The 17,229-nt window shown below is 50.4% G+C and overlaps 3 protein-coding genes and 1 non-coding gene across 4 annotated transcripts in view; all 4 read right to left on the bottom strand.

Moving 5' to 3' along the window:
• Positions 1–17,229, bottom strand: part of LOC148671851 (NACHT, LRR and PYD domains-containing protein 1-like) — a 260,967-nt gene that overhangs the window by 113,642 nt on the left and 130,096 nt on the right. The window lies entirely within an intron of this gene.
• LOC148671858 (uncharacterized) overlaps positions 1–17,229 on the bottom strand; it is a 239,517-nt gene that overhangs the window by 201,835 nt on the left and 20,453 nt on the right. The window lies entirely within an intron of this gene.
• The window catches only part of LOC148671859 (GTPase IMAP family member 8-like), a 372,703-nt gene that overhangs the window by 347,349 nt on the left and 8,125 nt on the right, over positions 1–17,229 (bottom strand). The window lies entirely within an intron of this gene.
• On the bottom strand, positions 9,859–9,930 carry trnae-cuc (transfer RNA glutamic acid (anticodon CUC)). Its single transcript has one exon. It is a non-coding gene; the product is annotated as a tRNA-Glu (tRNA).

The following is a 17,229-nucleotide window of genomic DNA, read 5'->3' as shown; positions in this document are numbered from 1 at the left end:
AACACAGTACTGTGCCACTGAGATCACACACTGAGCACACTACTGTGCCACTGTGATCACACGCTGAGCACACTACTGTGCCACTGTGATCACACGCTGAACACCGTACTGTGCCACTCTGACCGAACGCTGAACACAGTACTGTGCCACTGTGATCACACACTGAGCACACTACTGTCCCACTGTGATCACACACTGAGCACACTACTGTCTCCCTCTGATGACACACTGAGCACAGTACTGTGCCACTGTGATCACACACTGAACACAGTACTGTGCCACTGTGATCACACACTGAACACAGTACTGTGCCACTGTGATCACACACTGAACACAGTACTGTGCCACTGTGATCACACACTGAACACAGTACTGTGCCACTGTGATCACACACTGAACACAGTACTGTGCCACTGTGATCACACACTGAACACAGTACTGCCACTGTGATCACACACTGAACACAGTACTGCCACTGTGATCACACACTGAACACAGTACTGTGCCACTGTGATCACACACTGAACACAGTACTGTAGCACTGTGATCACACACTGAACACAGTACTGTAGCACTGTGATTACTTCCTGAAAACACTACTGTGCCACTGTGATCACAAAGTGAACACAGTACTGTGCCACTGTGATCACACACTGAACACAGTACTGCCACTGTGATCACACACTGAACACAGTACTGCCACTGTGATCACACACTGAACACAGTACTGCCACTGTGATCACACACTGAACACAGTACTGCCACTGTGATCACACACTGAGCACAGTACTGTGCCACTGTGATTACTCACTGAACACACTACTGTAGCACTGTGATCACACACTGAACACAGTACTGTAGCACTGTGATCACACACTGAACACTGTACTGTCCCACTGTGATCACACACTGAACACTGTACTGTGCCACTGTGATCACACACTGAACACAGTACTGTGCCACTGTGATCACACACTGAACACAGTACTGTAGCACTGTGATCACACACTGAACACACTACTGTAGCACTGTGATTACTTCCTGAAAACACTACTGTGCCACTGTGATCACAAAGTGAACACAGTACTGTGCCACTGTGATCACACACTGAACACTGTACTGTCCCACTGTGATCACACACTGAACACTGTACTGTCCCACTGTGATCACACACTGAACACTGTACTGTCCCACTGTGATCACACACTGAACACTGTACTGTCCCACTGTGATCACACACTGAACACTGTACTGTCCCACTGTGATCACACACCGAACACAGTACTGTGCCACTGTGATCACACACCGAGCACACTACTGTGCCACTGTGATCACACACCGAACACAGTACTGTGCCACTGTGATCACACACCGAACACAGTACTGTGCCACTGTGATCACACACCGAACACAGTACTGTGCCACTGTGATCACACACCGAACACAGTACTGTGCCACTGTGATCACACACCGAACACAGTACTGTGCCACTGTGATCACACACTGAACACAGTACTGTGCCACTGTGATCACACACCGAACACAGTACTGTGCCACTGTGATCACACACTGAACACAGTACTGTGCCACTGTGATCACACACTGAACACAGTACTGTCCCACTGTGATCACAAAGTGAACAGTACTGTCCCCCACTGATGACACCCCGAACACAGTCCTGTGCCACTGGGATCACAACCCGAACACACTACTGTGCCACTGGGATCTCACACTGAACACACTACTGTGCCACTCTGATCACACATTGAACACACTACTATGCCACTGGGATCACACACCGAGCACACTACTGTCCCCCTCTGATCACACACTGAGCACAGTACTGTCCCACTGTGATTACTCACTGAACACTAGCGTCCCACACTGAGCACAGTACTGTACCACTCTGATCACACACCGAACACACTACTGTGCCACTGGGATCTCACACTGAACACACTACTGTGCCACTCTGATCACACATTGAACACACTACTATGCCACTGGGATCACACACCGAGCACACTACTGTCCCCCTCTGATCACACACTGAACACAGTACTGTGCCACTGTGATTACTCATTGAACACAGTCCTGTCCCCCTCGGATGACACACTGAACACAGTACTGTGCCACTGTGATATCTCACTGAACACTAGCGCCCCACTCTGATCACAGTACTGTCCCACTGTGACAACACGCTAAACACAGTACTGTCCCACTGTGTCTGTATGAACCCCTCTCTCTCTCAGGTCTCTCGCTCGCTCTCTCGCTCTCTCTCCTCTCAATTCAATTCAAGGTGCTTTATTAGCATGACCGATGAGTACAATCAGTGTTGCCAAAGCAAATAAAAATAATAAAATTAACATGGAACAAAACAAAAAATAGAAGTAAAATAAAATCTACAGACATATTACAGATATTTACAACAAAGACATTATAAAATATTGACATATACTGTAGGCGGCTGGAGCATTATTGGGAGACAGACTCACTGTTCCTCAGGCTGTGACAGGAGATCACATACTGGGCTGCCAGATCAACTGAGTTCCCTCCTCCCTCTCCCAGTAGGATTGGGACCTGTTGTGGTTTTGGCAGGTGTGGGAACTCTGGGATTAGATTTCTGAATTTCGGCAAGAATGTTTCTCTAATCCCAGAGTATCTGTCACAGTGCAGTAGGAAGTGCACCTTTGTCTCTATTTCTCCCCGCTGGCAGTGGGAGCACAGCCTGTCCTCTCTGGACAGCCAGGTCTGCCTGTGTCGCCCAGTTTCTATGGCCAGGTTGTGGTCACTGAGCCTGTACTTCGTCAGGGTCTGTTTCTGTTTATTTTTTATTTTGGTCAAATATTCAGCTAGTGTGTATTGTCTGTTTAAGGTTCTGTAGCATTCCAGTTTGTTGTGTTTGTGTGTGTCCCAGTGTGTGAGATATTGCTGTTTGATCTGTGCTGTGATGTGGTTGAGTCTGGGTTGTGGTGCTCTAGCAGTGCTGTCCTGAGGCTGGTTAGTGTCGGTGTGGCTCAGGTCGGTGAGCCTCAGGACCAGCTGGCTCAGGGGGCTCTGTTTTGTGCTCAGCTCTTGGCTCAGCAGGGCTTTGTGGTGGTAGGAATTTTGGCCGCTGTTTTTTAGGTGTAGCCAATACTTTAATATTCTTTTCTGTATATCAATAGTGGGTACTGGCCTAATTCGGCCCTGCACCCGTTGTTAGGAGTTTTTCTCTGCACACGGAGGATGTTTCTACAGTTTCTGTGGGGTGTTTGTTCCATTGGGTGTAATCCTGGTCTGTGAGGGGACCCCACACTTCACTGCCATATAGGGCAACGGGTTGGATTACACTTTCAAATATTTGGAGCCAGATTCTTGTAGGTGGGCTGATGTTGAAGAGCCTCCTTCTTATTGCGTAGAAAGCCCTGAGTACCTTCTCCCTCAGTGCCTTCACTGCCAGGTCAAAACTCCCGGAAGAGCTGATGGTGAGACCGAGATATGTGTAGCTGGATGTGTGCTCCAATGTGTTGTTGTTCAGTGTGAATTTGTACCTGTTTCTCTCTTTGTTTCTCGCGAGACTAAGTGAGTGAGTGGGCGGAGCTTCGGTGGGTTTGATTGTGTGGCGGTGTTTCTTCACTAGTTTTGTGTTTTTCTGTCTTTTATGGGGAAAAGCGGGATTTATTTTCTCGTCATGGCTGGTTCTGGAGGCTCTGATCCTCCAGACCTCTCATTTGAGAAATTAACTCGACGCCATGGTGCGAAAATCTCACTGTCTTCTGTCCGCTTGAGAGGTGCGTTCTTGCGGTCGGGGAGGTCGTGGGCTGCAGGAACATCAGGTCCGCTTCCCGCATGAGTGGAGGGATAGTCATTTTCCTGTAATCTACCGATCTGGCAAACACGCTGGTGGAGAAGGGAGTCGTCCTGGTCGGCACCTACACCCCGGTCCTGCCTCTCGCGGCCCTGGCTCGAAAGATCACCCTCTCTAACGTGCCTCTGTTCATGAGGAACGAGCTGCTGGAGAGGGAGCTGTCCCGGTACGGACAGATGGTCTCTCCGATCAGGAGGGTCCCTCTGGGCTGCAGGGCACCGCAGCTGAAGCACGTCATCTTAAAAAAAACCCACAGAAGAGATCAATGTGGGCCTTAAATTTCGGATTGACAGCTGTGACTATGTTGTATTCGTGACTTCGGAATCGATGAAGTGCTTCAGGTGCAGGAGCGAGGGGCATGTGGTGAAGAACTGCCCGGAGGTGGAGGAAGAGACGGACAGGGAGCCTCAGCCCCAGGGCGCACAGGAGGCCAGCCGACAGCGCCAGGCAGCGGGGAGCGGAGCAGCGCAGGGAGGCAGCGGGGAGTCAGAGCCCACGGCCGGGGTGCAGGAGAGGAGATCGCTGGAGGGAGCAGGTGAGCCCGAGCCGGTGGTGTCCCAAGCAGGAGAACAGACAGTAAAGAGTGGACCATCGCAGCCCTCAGAAGAGCAGGGAGCCCCCCACACCGGAGAGCAAGAGACGAGCGCTGGCGGAGCAGGGGAGCGGCAGAGCCACACTGCTCAGGAGAGTCAGGGAGAGAGAGAGTAGGCAGTGACACCGACAGCGGAAAACGCGTCTCAAGCGCCAGCGAAAACTGTAGACATGGTGTGGGGAGGAAATGAATTATCATCTGAAAAAATAGACGATGGTTTTAAGACACCGCGGAGAAAGCACACAAAAAAATCTGTGCAGAGTGCGGTGCAGAAGAAGCGCAGCACAGAGAGCTCGGTGGAGGGCGGCTCTGTCGCCGGCCCGGGGGCCACGAGTGACTCCGACACCGGGAGAGTGAGGACGCGCTGGAGTGTCCTCGCTGCCACCGCCGCCACCGCCCGGAGCTCCTCGGAGTCCGGGAGCGACGACGAGGGCGGTTTCACCGACTCCTCTCTCGCCTCGGGCTCCTCGGCCCGGCAGAGCTGCAGAGGAGGCTACAGCTTCCAGAGCAGTAGGGAGTTCTTAGAGAAGACTAAAGGTAAGAGGGGAAACTGTGGTCGAGGACTTTTTTCCCCGACACCGAGCTCTTTGTCCTCTCCGCAACGCACCATCTGAAGAGGGGCTCGGGTGCGAATGACTTCAGTGATCAGGAGAGATGGCGCCTGAAGAGCCTTTTAGGTAAGATCAAGGCAGGACCGCGAAACGCACCTCAGCACAAATGAGTCCTGTCCCTAACATCACATTACTATCCGTCTGCGTGCTACAGTACATGTCTGTTCGTGTTTTATGTTTTTTTTCTTTTCCGCAAACATAGGCGACATTAGGATAGGCAGTTTGAACACCAATGGGTGCAGGAGGGCTTTGAAGCGAGCTGCGGTGTTGGAGATTATCAAAGAAAAGAGCCTGCAGGTGACTTTCCTGCAGGAGACCCACACCGACAGCTCCAACATCGTCGCCTGGCAGCGGGAGTGGCAGGGGGACATCGTGTACAATCTGTGAGCGCGGGGGTCGCGGTGCTGTTCTCTGTGGGGTTCAAGCCCCTCTCTATCGCCGTCCAGGAGGTGGTGAGGGGTCTCCTGCTACTCGTGCGAGTAGTTCTCGGGAAGAAAACCTTTGTTTTTATTAACGTTTACCGGACACTCAGAGAACCATTAATACACAATCCACGAATGGACATAGAACCGGGCCGCTCCTTGGACTTTACCAGCAGACTGGTCCACGCCAACATCACACAGCTCCACCACCTGCTAGACGCAGCGTGGAGTGGGCGTGTGACGCGCTGGGACTACACTCGCGGCGGTGTGTAGACAGGTTTCTTAGTCAGCTTCGCTCTGCTCTGCCTCTCGAGGAGATGCTGCTGATCCAGGGTCTGTTTGAGGATCATCGCCTTCCAACCACACAGCCTCCTTTCCCTGGTCTGCTAGTGTCTCCTGCGCTCAGTCCCGGACCGACGGGATCTCTCCTTGAGCCCCTTGCCTCAGAGGAGAGGTCTCTAGCTGGTGTTGGGGGGAAATGTCTGTACAGACTAGTTGTAACATCTAGGCACCAGGCCCAGCTGTCCGCGCTCCCTGACATTCCCTGGAGGGCTCTTCTGGGAGTGCCGGATGACGTCCGGCCTGCCTGGGGTAGCCTCTACAGATTTCCCCTCAACAAGAGGGCTGGTGATCTGCAATAGAGGGTCCTGCACACCATCCTGGGGGTCAACTCGTTTGTGTCGGTTCTGGACCCGGCGGTGTCTGACGCCTGTCCCTTCTGCGCTCAGAGGGAGACGGTGTTCCACTGCTACAGTGCCTGCCCCCGCCTGTCGCCCATGTTTGCCGTACTGATCCGGCTCTTCACCAACCTTGGCCTGGCCTTCAACGATGTTATTTTCGTGTTTGGGGTGGGTCATACAAAAAAAACGGAAAAACTCAGACCCCTCCTGGCTAATTTTCTGCAGGGCCAGGCCAAACTCGCCATCTACAGGACTCGGAAAAATAAGATCTCTGGTTCCGGGTCTGTAGACTTGGTGAGGATGCTTGAAGGGTTGGTGAAGAGCAGGATTTCGTTAGAATTTTTGTTTGATAAATCTCATAATGACCTCGGAACCCCATGTGTCTGTGTCCCCAGGGGAAGTTCACCACGGCCAGCGGTGTGTGTGTGTGTGTGTGTGTGTGTGTGTGTGTGTGTGTGTGTGTGTGTGTGTGTGTGTGTGTGTGTGTGTGTGTGTGTGTGTGTGTGTGTGTGTGTGTGTGTGTGTGTGTGTGTGTGTGTGTGTGTGTGTGTGTGTGTGTGTGTGTTGGGGGTGACCTCGTGTGTCTGTGTCCCCAGGGGAAGTTCACCACGGCCAGCGATGTGTGGGCGTTCGGGGTGACCCTCTGGGAGATGCTGAGGCTGTGTAAGGAGCAGCCCTACGCCTCCATGACAGACGAGCTGGTGATCGAGAACGCTAGAGAGGTCTTCAGAGACCAGGGCAAGCAGGTAACAGCCACACCTGGCCAGGAGTACCTGTACCTGTCTCTCTCCTGTTCAAGAGGCTTGACTGTGACTGGCCCTGGTCAGCATCTCCATGTGATCGATTGCTCCTGATCCATTCACTGTGACTGGCCCTGGTCAGCATCTCCATGTGATCGATTGCTCCTGATCCATTCACTGTGACTGGCCCTGGTCAGCATCTCCATGTGATCGATTGCTCCTGATCCATTCACTGTGACTGGCCCTGGTCAGCATCTCCATGTGATCGATTGCTCACGATCGATTCACTGTGACTGGCCCAGGTCAGTACACTGTCCAGTCCTGTTAGACCAGGAGGACAGCTGGTCTGGTGGTTCAGGTCCAGTCTATCTGGTCCGGTCCTGTTAGACCAGGAGGACAGTTTTGGGGTACCGGCTCCTCGTCTCTGCGCCCCGGTGTGCAGGAGAGACGCGTCAAACACCGTCCACAGGGGGCGCCGCTGTGCTGTATCGCACCTCCAGCTACAGGGGGCGCTGCTGTTCAGAGCAGGACAGGAGCAGGTGGAGTCAGTCCAGGGTGTTCTGGGGGACGGGGGGCTCGGCCGGACAGCTTTGAGGTTTAGGGGTGAGGGCGGCGGGGCAGGGGTGTGAATACTACCCCAGGGGCGTGGGCGCTGTAGGTACTGCTGTCGTGACACACTGGATGTCTTTGTGTTTTTTTCCTTCTTCTTCGCCGACTACTAATGTTGTACATAGCGTACGGGACAGATTGTTACACTAATATATGGAGACGTTGGTGCGTTCCCCGTCTGCGGTCCTCGCGGTGCCTCTGGGCGGCGCTGGCGTGTCGAAGGCTCTCGGGTTCGTCTGGTTCTTGTCGTGAATCTTTTTGTAGAAGTTTTAATAAAGTAACATTTTCAGATAACTGGGTGTCCTGTTCTGCTTTCTGCATCCCGAGTGATCGACTGCCCCTGCTGCTGCCTGGAAGTCATTAGTTAAAGGGTATCCGCATCAACAACAGGGCTGTGCAGCTTGTTCCCCACCCCCGCCCCTCTCTGTGTACAGTAGAGCTTCCTGTCCTGACTGGGGGAGCTCACCCAGCTGTGTCTGGAGAGAAGCCAGGGTATCAGCTTGTTCCCCCCTCCCACCCCTCTCTGTGTACAGCAGTGCCTCCGGTATCAGTTTCAACACTGGCTGGGTACAGAGGAGGGAGAGCTGGCGAGGAGCGTGGCTCCGATCCTATCCTTGATCCGATCATGGCTCCAATTCCTGTAATTTATGAGAGCACAATCACAAAGCATCTAAAACTGTACAACTCCAAGGTTCAGAAAACGTTTTTACAGAAGCTATCCAGACAGTTTGGGGTCATGCGTTTGTTTGATCCAGCTGGGGATTCTGTATGACCCTGACAGAGACACTGATTCCAGGTGAGAGACTCACACTGAGGTGACCTGTCTCCAGTTGTACGACCCTGACAGAGAGACTGATTCCAGGTGAGAGACTCACACGGAGGTGACCTGTCTCCAGCTGTATGATCCTGACAGACACACTGATTCCAGGTGAGAGACTCACACCGAGGTGACCTGTCTCCAGCTGTACGACCCTGACAGACACACTGATTCCAGGTGAGAGACTCACACCGAGGTGACCTGTCTCCAGCTGTACGACCCTGACAGACACACTGATTCCAGGTGAGAGACTCACACCGAGGTGACCTGTCTCCAGCTGTACGACCCTGACAGACACACTGATTCCAGGTGAGAGACTCACACCGAGGTGACCTGTCTCCAGCTGTACGACCCTGACAGACACACTGATTCCAGGTGAGAGACTCACACTGAGGTGACCTGTCTCCAGCTGTACGACCCTGACAGACACACTGATTCCAGGTGAGAGACTCACACTGAGGTGACCTGTCTCCAGCTGTATGACCCTGACAGACACACTGATTCCAGGTGAGAGACTCACACTGAGGTGACCTGTCTCCAGCTGTATGACCCTGACAGACACACTGATTCCAGGTGAGAAATTGACACTGAGGTGACCTGTCTCCAGCTGTATGACCCTGACAGACACTGATTCCAGGTGAGAAATTGACACTGAGGTGACCTGTCTCCAGCTGTATGACCCTGACAGACACACTGATTCCAGGTGAGAGACTCACACTGAGGTGACCTGTCTCCAGCTGTATGACCCTGACAGACACTGATTCCAGGTGAGAGACTCACACTGAGGTGACCTGTCTCCAGCTGTATGACCCTGACAGACACACTGATTCCAGGTGAGAGACTCACACTGAGGTGACCTGTCTCCAGCTGTATGACCCTGACAGACACTGATTCCAGGTGAGAGACTCACACTGAGGTGACCTGTCTCCAGCTGTATGACCCTGACAGACACACTGATTCCTCACCCTCACTGCTGGGCAGACACAGCGTCACTCGGGCTCCAGCACCCCCCTAAGATCACTTCCTCCCTGGCTTCCAGTCATACCCATCTGATTCCAATCTGGTGGCATGTAGTCCCCATAGCGTTAACCCACAGTGGAAACTCCATCTGGCTCCAGTCTGGTGCCGTGTCGTCCCCTAGCGTTAACCCACAGTGGACACTCCATCTGGCTCCAGTCTGGTGCAGTGTCGTCCCCTAGCGTTAACCCACAGTGGACACTCCATCTGGCTCCAGTCTGGTGCCGTGTCGTCCCCTAGCGTTAACCCACAGTGGACACTCCATCTGGCTCCAGTCTGGTGCAGTGTCGTCCCCTAGCGTTAACCCACAGTGGACACTCCATCTGGCTCCAGTCTGGTCAGAGTGCAGGGTCAGACATTGGACAGCGCCCCTGGAGCAGTTGGGGTGAAGGGCCTTGCTCAGGGGCCCAACGGAGTAGGATTTCTCTGCTGGCTGCGGGATTTGAACCAGCAACCTTCCAGCCACAAGAGCAGATCCTCAGCCACAGAGCCACCGCTCCGCCCCAGAAGAATATTGACATTCCCTGACCGGGAATCGAACCCGGGCCGCGGCGGTGAGAACGCCGAATCCTGACCACTAGACCACCAGGGACACTACAGCGACACTTGACCGCGCAGCTGAAAGATCACTCCCTGTAGTGCGACAAGCTTGCAAAGCCCCATGAACACCTTTTCTATTTCTTGTCTCCCCGCAGGAATCACGTTATTATGAGCGACATCACCGTGGCCCCCTCCAGCAGTGACCTGGACCAAGTCCTGCTCGATTAGGCGAACGAGTACGTGGTGTGCTTTGCGTTTACATCCTCTGAGGCAAAGGGAGCAATACCTAAACATCTTGGAAAGCTATCTGACCTCCTCCGAACGAGGGACGGGTGAAGAGGTAGCTCCTGATCTCGAGCCAGAGGGAAGACGGGAAAATGGTTCAGGTCAGGGGAAGTCACAGCCCTGACGCGGGAGAACATCAGACTATTCCTAGACTTCAAGAGAGAACAAAGGCAGACCGAACGTGAAGTTCTGTGTGGCGTCAATCTACGACGAGGTCCACATCGGATCTTCCGTTTACCTCTTCGGAAGGGGGGCTCTGGCCAGCAAGCACTTCGAGCAGCCTTCCCAGCCGGGGGTACCGGCCGTGCTGACAACTCTGCACGACTCCGTCCAGCTGGCGTTCCGCCCGCCGAAGTACGGCGCCGGCGAGATCGTGAGGTATCGGGTTCTGTACCAGAAGCCGGGCGACTCAGCTTGGGGGGAAGTGGACACCGATGACAACAAGCCAGAGTTCACCGTGTCGGGGCTGGACCTGAACGCTTCGTATCGATTCGGCTGTCGGGCGGTTTGCAAACCCGGAGTCGGCTGTGCCAGCGACGCAACTCCTTCCTGCAAGACGCTTCCTTCAGCCCCCCCCGGAGCTCCTCCGCAGAAATCAACAGGACCAAACTCCATGACGGTCACCTGGGACATGCCCACCTCTGTGGGACAGGGAGTCAGCGTTACTTCCTACGAAGCTGAATACAGAGAGGTCCTCAAGGGGGCAACGGACGAGCAAGACAGCAAAACATGGACGAAGCTCAAAGTCAGAGGGAGGGTGTGCACTCTGGAGAACCTAAGGGGAAGGAAGTTCCTACATCATCCGGGTTTATTCCGACTGTGGCAAAGAAGGCAAGAGTCCACCAAGCCCCGAGACTCCAATAACAATCCCGAAGGACAGCAGAGTCAAGTCAGGGGACGTCAGTCGTGTTAAAGTACAAAGCGACCACTTCCTAAACTTCTCCACTTTGATAGAGCACGGGCAGCCTTCCTTATACAGGCTGTCGCTGGAACAGGAGCCCACCGACGAGCAGCATTTCCAGCGCTTCACGTTCGGCAGGAAAGCAGAAGAAGGGAACAATAAGGTCATCATCCTTCTGGGGGCCACGGGGGCAGGGAAGACCACCCTCATCAATGCAATGATCAATTACATCCTGGGCGTGCAGTGGGAGGACCAGTTTCGATTCAAGCTGTTTGTGGACGGGAAGGACATCCCCGTCCTGGGCGCCATCGAAGCCGCTGGCCTGCCCTGCCGCAAGAACCGGAACGGCAAAGCGACGCACTTCGAATTTAACTCCGCCCTTTACACGCAAAACGAGAGGCCCGACACCGATTCCAACGGGGAGGGCTCAGGGACAATGACGAAGAGGACGAGAACAAGCTGGAGAAAATCGTCTGGACGAACCACGTGAAGCAGCTGAAGAGGTTTTTCCAAACCCTGGAGAAGACGGAGGAGAAGGACTTGGCGCTGACGAAGAAAGTCCTGGAGGAGCGCAAGAGGCTGGAGATGACGATGGCGAGCCTGCTGCCTCAGATCTCAGCCTGGCTGGCGAAGCTGAGCGAAATGAAGATCAGGGCATGTCTGGAAAACGAACAGGCCAACATGGAGCAGAACAAGAACTTCGAGACGGAGATCGAGGAGCTGGTCCCAAAACGGAAGAACACCAAGCATCTCTCAACAAACTGCAACAACTGTCTGGTTTCGTGCCATTCAGGATGTTTCCTTCCCAATCTCTGCGCCGTCATGGATGACGCTGGACTTCGAGGACCGAATCACCGAGCTGCGCAAGATGAAACAGCACGCCGAGATCCTCGCCAAGATCGCCAACAACGAGAAACCGCTGCCGGAGGAGCATAGGATCGTGAAGGAGAGAAACCAGAGGCTGAGAAAAATCGCTCAAGATGTCAAACTGGTGAGCTCCGTAGTGAGAGCCTGGACTGCAGGACACTGAACACGTTTCACACCGCTCGACAACTCCTGCAGGAAACTCCATCTTGCGTTAAATCTCGAGTAAACCAAAACACAGAACAATGTTCGGGTTTTGTAAAATAACTGTTCCTAATAGTTCAACTGAAATAAAATAATAACTTAGTTTTACTCAATCCCTTAGTTTTAAAATCTAAAAAAATAATTTTAAATTCTCTGCGCTCGTCAGTCTCACACTCAGCACATCTCACACTCCTCCACCGCAGCAGCTCAATCCTCTCCAGCGCACTCTTTACAGTCCAGCTGCACCACAGAGAGGAGACCCAGGAACGCCTGAGGGGCGACGGAGAGGAATCTACTGTCACACACAGCAGTGACACGGGCACACGCAGTCACGTGGGGACACCACAAGGGAACTCACAGCAGATGATCGCTCGACGGCATCGCAGCTGAAACACGGGGTCGAGCCCAGAGAATTTCACAAGGCACTCAAGCCAATCAATCACTCTCTTTTCTTGAGATCGAAAGTTAATGGAGGTTCCAGGAGAGAACATCAGAGCAGGAACAGGATACCCCTGTCCCCGCAGTGTGACTGTTCCCGCCAGAGCCCACAGACCACACTCATTCCACAGCACAAGTCCTGAACTGGAAGACAAGAACCGGGGCAAACCAGTAAGTTACTGCTGATCACTACTTAATAAACTTCAAGGTTTAACAGACAAACTGCAGATCTCCCGTTTTCAGTTTTTATATAGTTTTTGTGAGTCACACATCCAGAACACCCTTTCATAATGCATCTGTACGCCCTGTTCTTGCATTTCTTTGGTTTAGTTTCTGCTCACTTCCCCTGGAGTGAAACACGCCTCCAAAATAAGTGTTTATAAAACTTTCATTTCTCTTTACCTGAACCCAAATAAACCTTCAAGAATACGTCATCATACAGAGCTTCAGCACAGCGTATTTCCTGTCACTTATTTTTATACCATATTACTGTATTTGAGGTGTCATCTGAACCGAAGCAAACCTCGGAAACATGTTTTTACGACATTGTTTCTGTCGATTTTAGCAGTGGTGATGCAAACCTCCAATATAGACGGTTTGAAAACGTCGTCTCTGTTCAGCTGAAGTGCAGCAAATGTGTGAATCGGTTTTTAGTTCATTTATTGATCAAACTGTTTCTATCAGCTTGTGTCTGTGAAGGTGAAGTGTGAGACGATTCTGTCATCAGGAGGGAGGGCAACAGCAGTACAGCAGAGAGAGCCATCACTGTTACCCACATACTGTCACACCGGTCCCATGTAGAACTGCTGTATTAAACTGTCTGGTGAAGAGACGCGTCTGAGACTTCTCATGATCAGGACAGGTCACGGTAAACATGCAGAAAGTGATGGTGAATTCTCGTTTCGCCTTTCTCTTATTTACTCGTTGTCAAACATACCAGTCTGTGTTATTGTGCGTTTTGAAAAGTGGTTGTCGATTTCTTTAAATGTTTCATACAAAAATGCTATTTGGAGAGTAACTAATTAGATATTCCCCTTGACTGAGGATGTGTACAGTCATCCATCAGGACTGGTACATTTAAAAATGACTGGAGAGATCGCCACCTACAGGCGAAAGGCCACATCACAGCAGCAACGTGTGAACAATAAGAATTTTACACCCAAAAACCACAATATCTCCACAACCCCATAAGCACAATGATAAAGAGACTTTTACACAATTTCACCACAAACCCTCCCTGAGCACAATGATAAAAAGACACTTTTACCACAAACCCCCTGAGCTCAATGATAAAAAGACACTTTTACACAACTGTAACACAAAGCTCCTGAGCTCAATGATAGACACTTTTACACAATTTCACCACAAAACCCCCGAGCACAATGATAAAAAGACACTTTTACACAATTTTACCACAAACACCGCGAGCACAATGATAAAAAGACACTTTTACACAGTTTTACCTCATTGATAGACACTTTTACACGATTTCACCTCAAACAGCCCGAGCTCAATAAAAGACACTTATACACAATTTTACCACAACCCCCTCGAGCTCAATGATAAAGAAACTTTTACACAATTTTACCTCAAACCCGTCGAGCTCCATGATAAAAAGACACTTTTACACAATTTGACCACAATCCCATCGAGCACAATGATAAAAATACAATTTTACCTCAATGATAGACACTTTTACACAATTTCACCACAAACCCCCCGAGCTCAATGATAGACACTTTTACACAATTTCACCAAAAAACCCCCGAGCTCAATGATAAAAATACACTTTTGCACAATTTCACCACAAAGCCCCCGCGCTCAAAGATTAAAAGACACTTTTACACAATTTGACCTCAAACCCACCGAGCTCAATGATAAAGACACATTTACACAATTTTACAATAAGCAGACACTTTTGACAATTTTACCTCAAACCCGTCGAGCTCAATGATAAACAGACACTTTTGACACAATTTTTCCTCAAACCCGTCGAGCTCAATGATAAAAAGACTTTTGACAATTTTACCTCAAACCCGTCAAGCTCAATGATAAAAATAGACTTTTGACACAATTTTACCTCAAACCCGTCGAGCTCAATGATAAAAAGACACTTTTACACAATTTTACAATGATAGACACTTTTTACACAATTTCACCACAAACCCGCCGAGCTCAATGATAAAAAGACACTTTTACACATTTTAACCTCAATGATAAATTACCTCGGTGGTGGTGGAGGGGAGTCCTCATTCTGTAAAGCGCGTAGCGTACAGTGGAGTGTCCAGAAAAGCACTATATGAGTGTAAGCAATTATTAATATTACACAATTTTACCTCAAACCCCCCGAGCTCAATGATAAAGACACGTTTACACAATTTTACAATGATAAACCGACATTCTACACAATTTCACCTCAAACCCGTCGAGCTCAGTGATAAACAGACACTTTTACACAATTTTACCATGATAAAGACACTTTTACACAATTTTATCATGATAAAGACACTTTTACACAATTTCACCACAAACCCCCCGAGCTCAAAGATAAAAAACTTTTACACAGTTTTACCTCAAACCCCCTGAGCTCAATGATAAAGAGACACTTCTTACACAATTTCACCTCAATGATAAACATACACTTTTACACAATTTTACCTCAAACCCCACGAGCTCAATGATAGAGACACTTTTACACAATTTCATCACAAACCCCTGAGCTCAATGATAAAAAGACACTTTTAAACAATTTCATCAAAAACCCCCCGAGCTCAATGATAGACACTTTTTACACAATTTTAACCTCAAACCCGTCACACTTACAAAAAAAAAGACACACTTACCTCGGTGTTGGTGGAGGGGAGTCCTCATATCCTGTAAAGCACGTTGAGTGGAGTGTCCAGAAAGGCGCCATATACAGATTCAGCCATGCAAATCATTACGTCATACGGTACGTGATTGGCCGGCCAAAATGACCGACAGGGGCGCTCGTGGTGCGTTGGTCGGTCGTGGAAAGATTTCATCATTTGATCTCTTTACTGTGCACATTTTAATCTGCTTAGTATTGAATATTTATATGGAATTTTACCACTAAAGGGAAATTTTAGTAGTTGAGCATAAAAGGAAGAGGAGCATAACGCATCTGAAGGTCATAAACGATATTAATTTAGGAACAAACATTATGTCTCCGTATTTTTAAGAAAAAATACACACCAGTCTTCCATTTCTCCCTGAACATTTTAAGCACTAAAGTCTTACATGTGGTTATTTCAGAAACGTTTTCACGTGCTCCTTGCTCCCTCTGACCATGATACCAGACGTTTATACAGTAGACAGCGCTCTGTGAGAGAAGTGACAGTTTCAAGCTGGTCTGCGAAGACGCTCGATACCGGAGTAAACAAGCACACTTTTAGAACTGGGTTAATAGGGAGTATAAGATGGAAGCGCGTATCTACAGGAATGAAGGACGGTCTAACTATATTCACGCACTTTGTCTGTTTCAGTGCTGGTCACTCCACTGCCTCGGTGGCGTGATCGCTGAACTGAGGTCGAGTGTTCAAACCCAGCTGGCGCCATCAGTTTCCTTTGAACAAATATTATTGGCATTATCTTGACATTTGTTATATTTCTGAACATCACCACATGTTCATGCTGTGTGCTGTCCTGTAGGGTGCAGATTCAGGTGCAAAGGTTGTTATCGCATCTCTCTCTCTCTCCGGTTTCACAGGTATTTTCAGAGTAGACTAAGGGCGAGTCCCCCTCCCCCACTCACATGTCCTCCTAGAATAACAGATTCACAACACGCAGCTGTCAGTCTTCTGTGTGTAAGAAAAATTGGTCTGAACACCATGGCTGCTGGTTTTAATGAGCTGCCGAGTCAAGAACACTTGAATCTCCCTGCTGTCAGCAGTGTTGTAAGTATAGCTGAGCCTCACCTGGATGTAAACAGGACATAATGCATAATCAGCAATCAGGTGATGGAGACTGTGCTGCTCTGCTCTTCCTCTGGTGATCTACAGGCTGCATTTCTCTCGCTGTGACCCTGTGGGTCCAGTCAGTGCGTCACTACGCAGCGATGAGAAACCGCAGGTTTAAAAGAGAGAAAGAGCTCACTGATTAATACCACTGGACATTAATACAGTGACAGAGAGAAGCTCAGATCACACAGCAGGACCTCACACCCGGGGACTGATCTGGAATCTGGGACGGTCGAGTGTGAATTGTGGGGCTCTAGCTGTGCTGAACAGCTCTTGAGCACACTGGAGTCTCTCAGTGACAAGACCACGGGCCTCTTTCCTCTCCTACATCCTCACAGTAGAACAGAATTGATGACCGTGCTAAACTGAGTATTATTGATGACTAAGAGTTCATGCCAACACCTAACTTTCTTAACGCGAGAAATACCGCTCAACACGGCTCCGTGTGAAAAACCCGTCGATCACCAGAGGGAGCAGGACAGCGCAGCCTCCAGTCACCCAGAGGAATAGATGTGAAATGAAAGGACACACAGGAAGGGCTTCAGAAACAGACGAGGCTTTATTCTCTCGCCCACGTCAGGAGCCATCAGAAGCTGGTTACAGTAACGGTCAGCAAGTCCAAGCGACTCGTTACAATTACACGGCCGTTTGGCCGCGGTGAACGTGGATTCTGTCTGTGAAA

This window comes from Lepisosteus platostomus, chromosome 5 (genome assembly GCF_059453375.1).
Source record: "Lepisosteus platostomus isolate fLepPlt1 chromosome 5, fLepPlt1.hap1, whole genome shotgun sequence".
NCBI lineage: Eukaryota > Metazoa > Chordata > Actinopteri > Semionotiformes > Lepisosteidae > Lepisosteus > Lepisosteus platostomus.
This window is presented reverse-complemented; position numbering and strand designations above follow the sequence as displayed.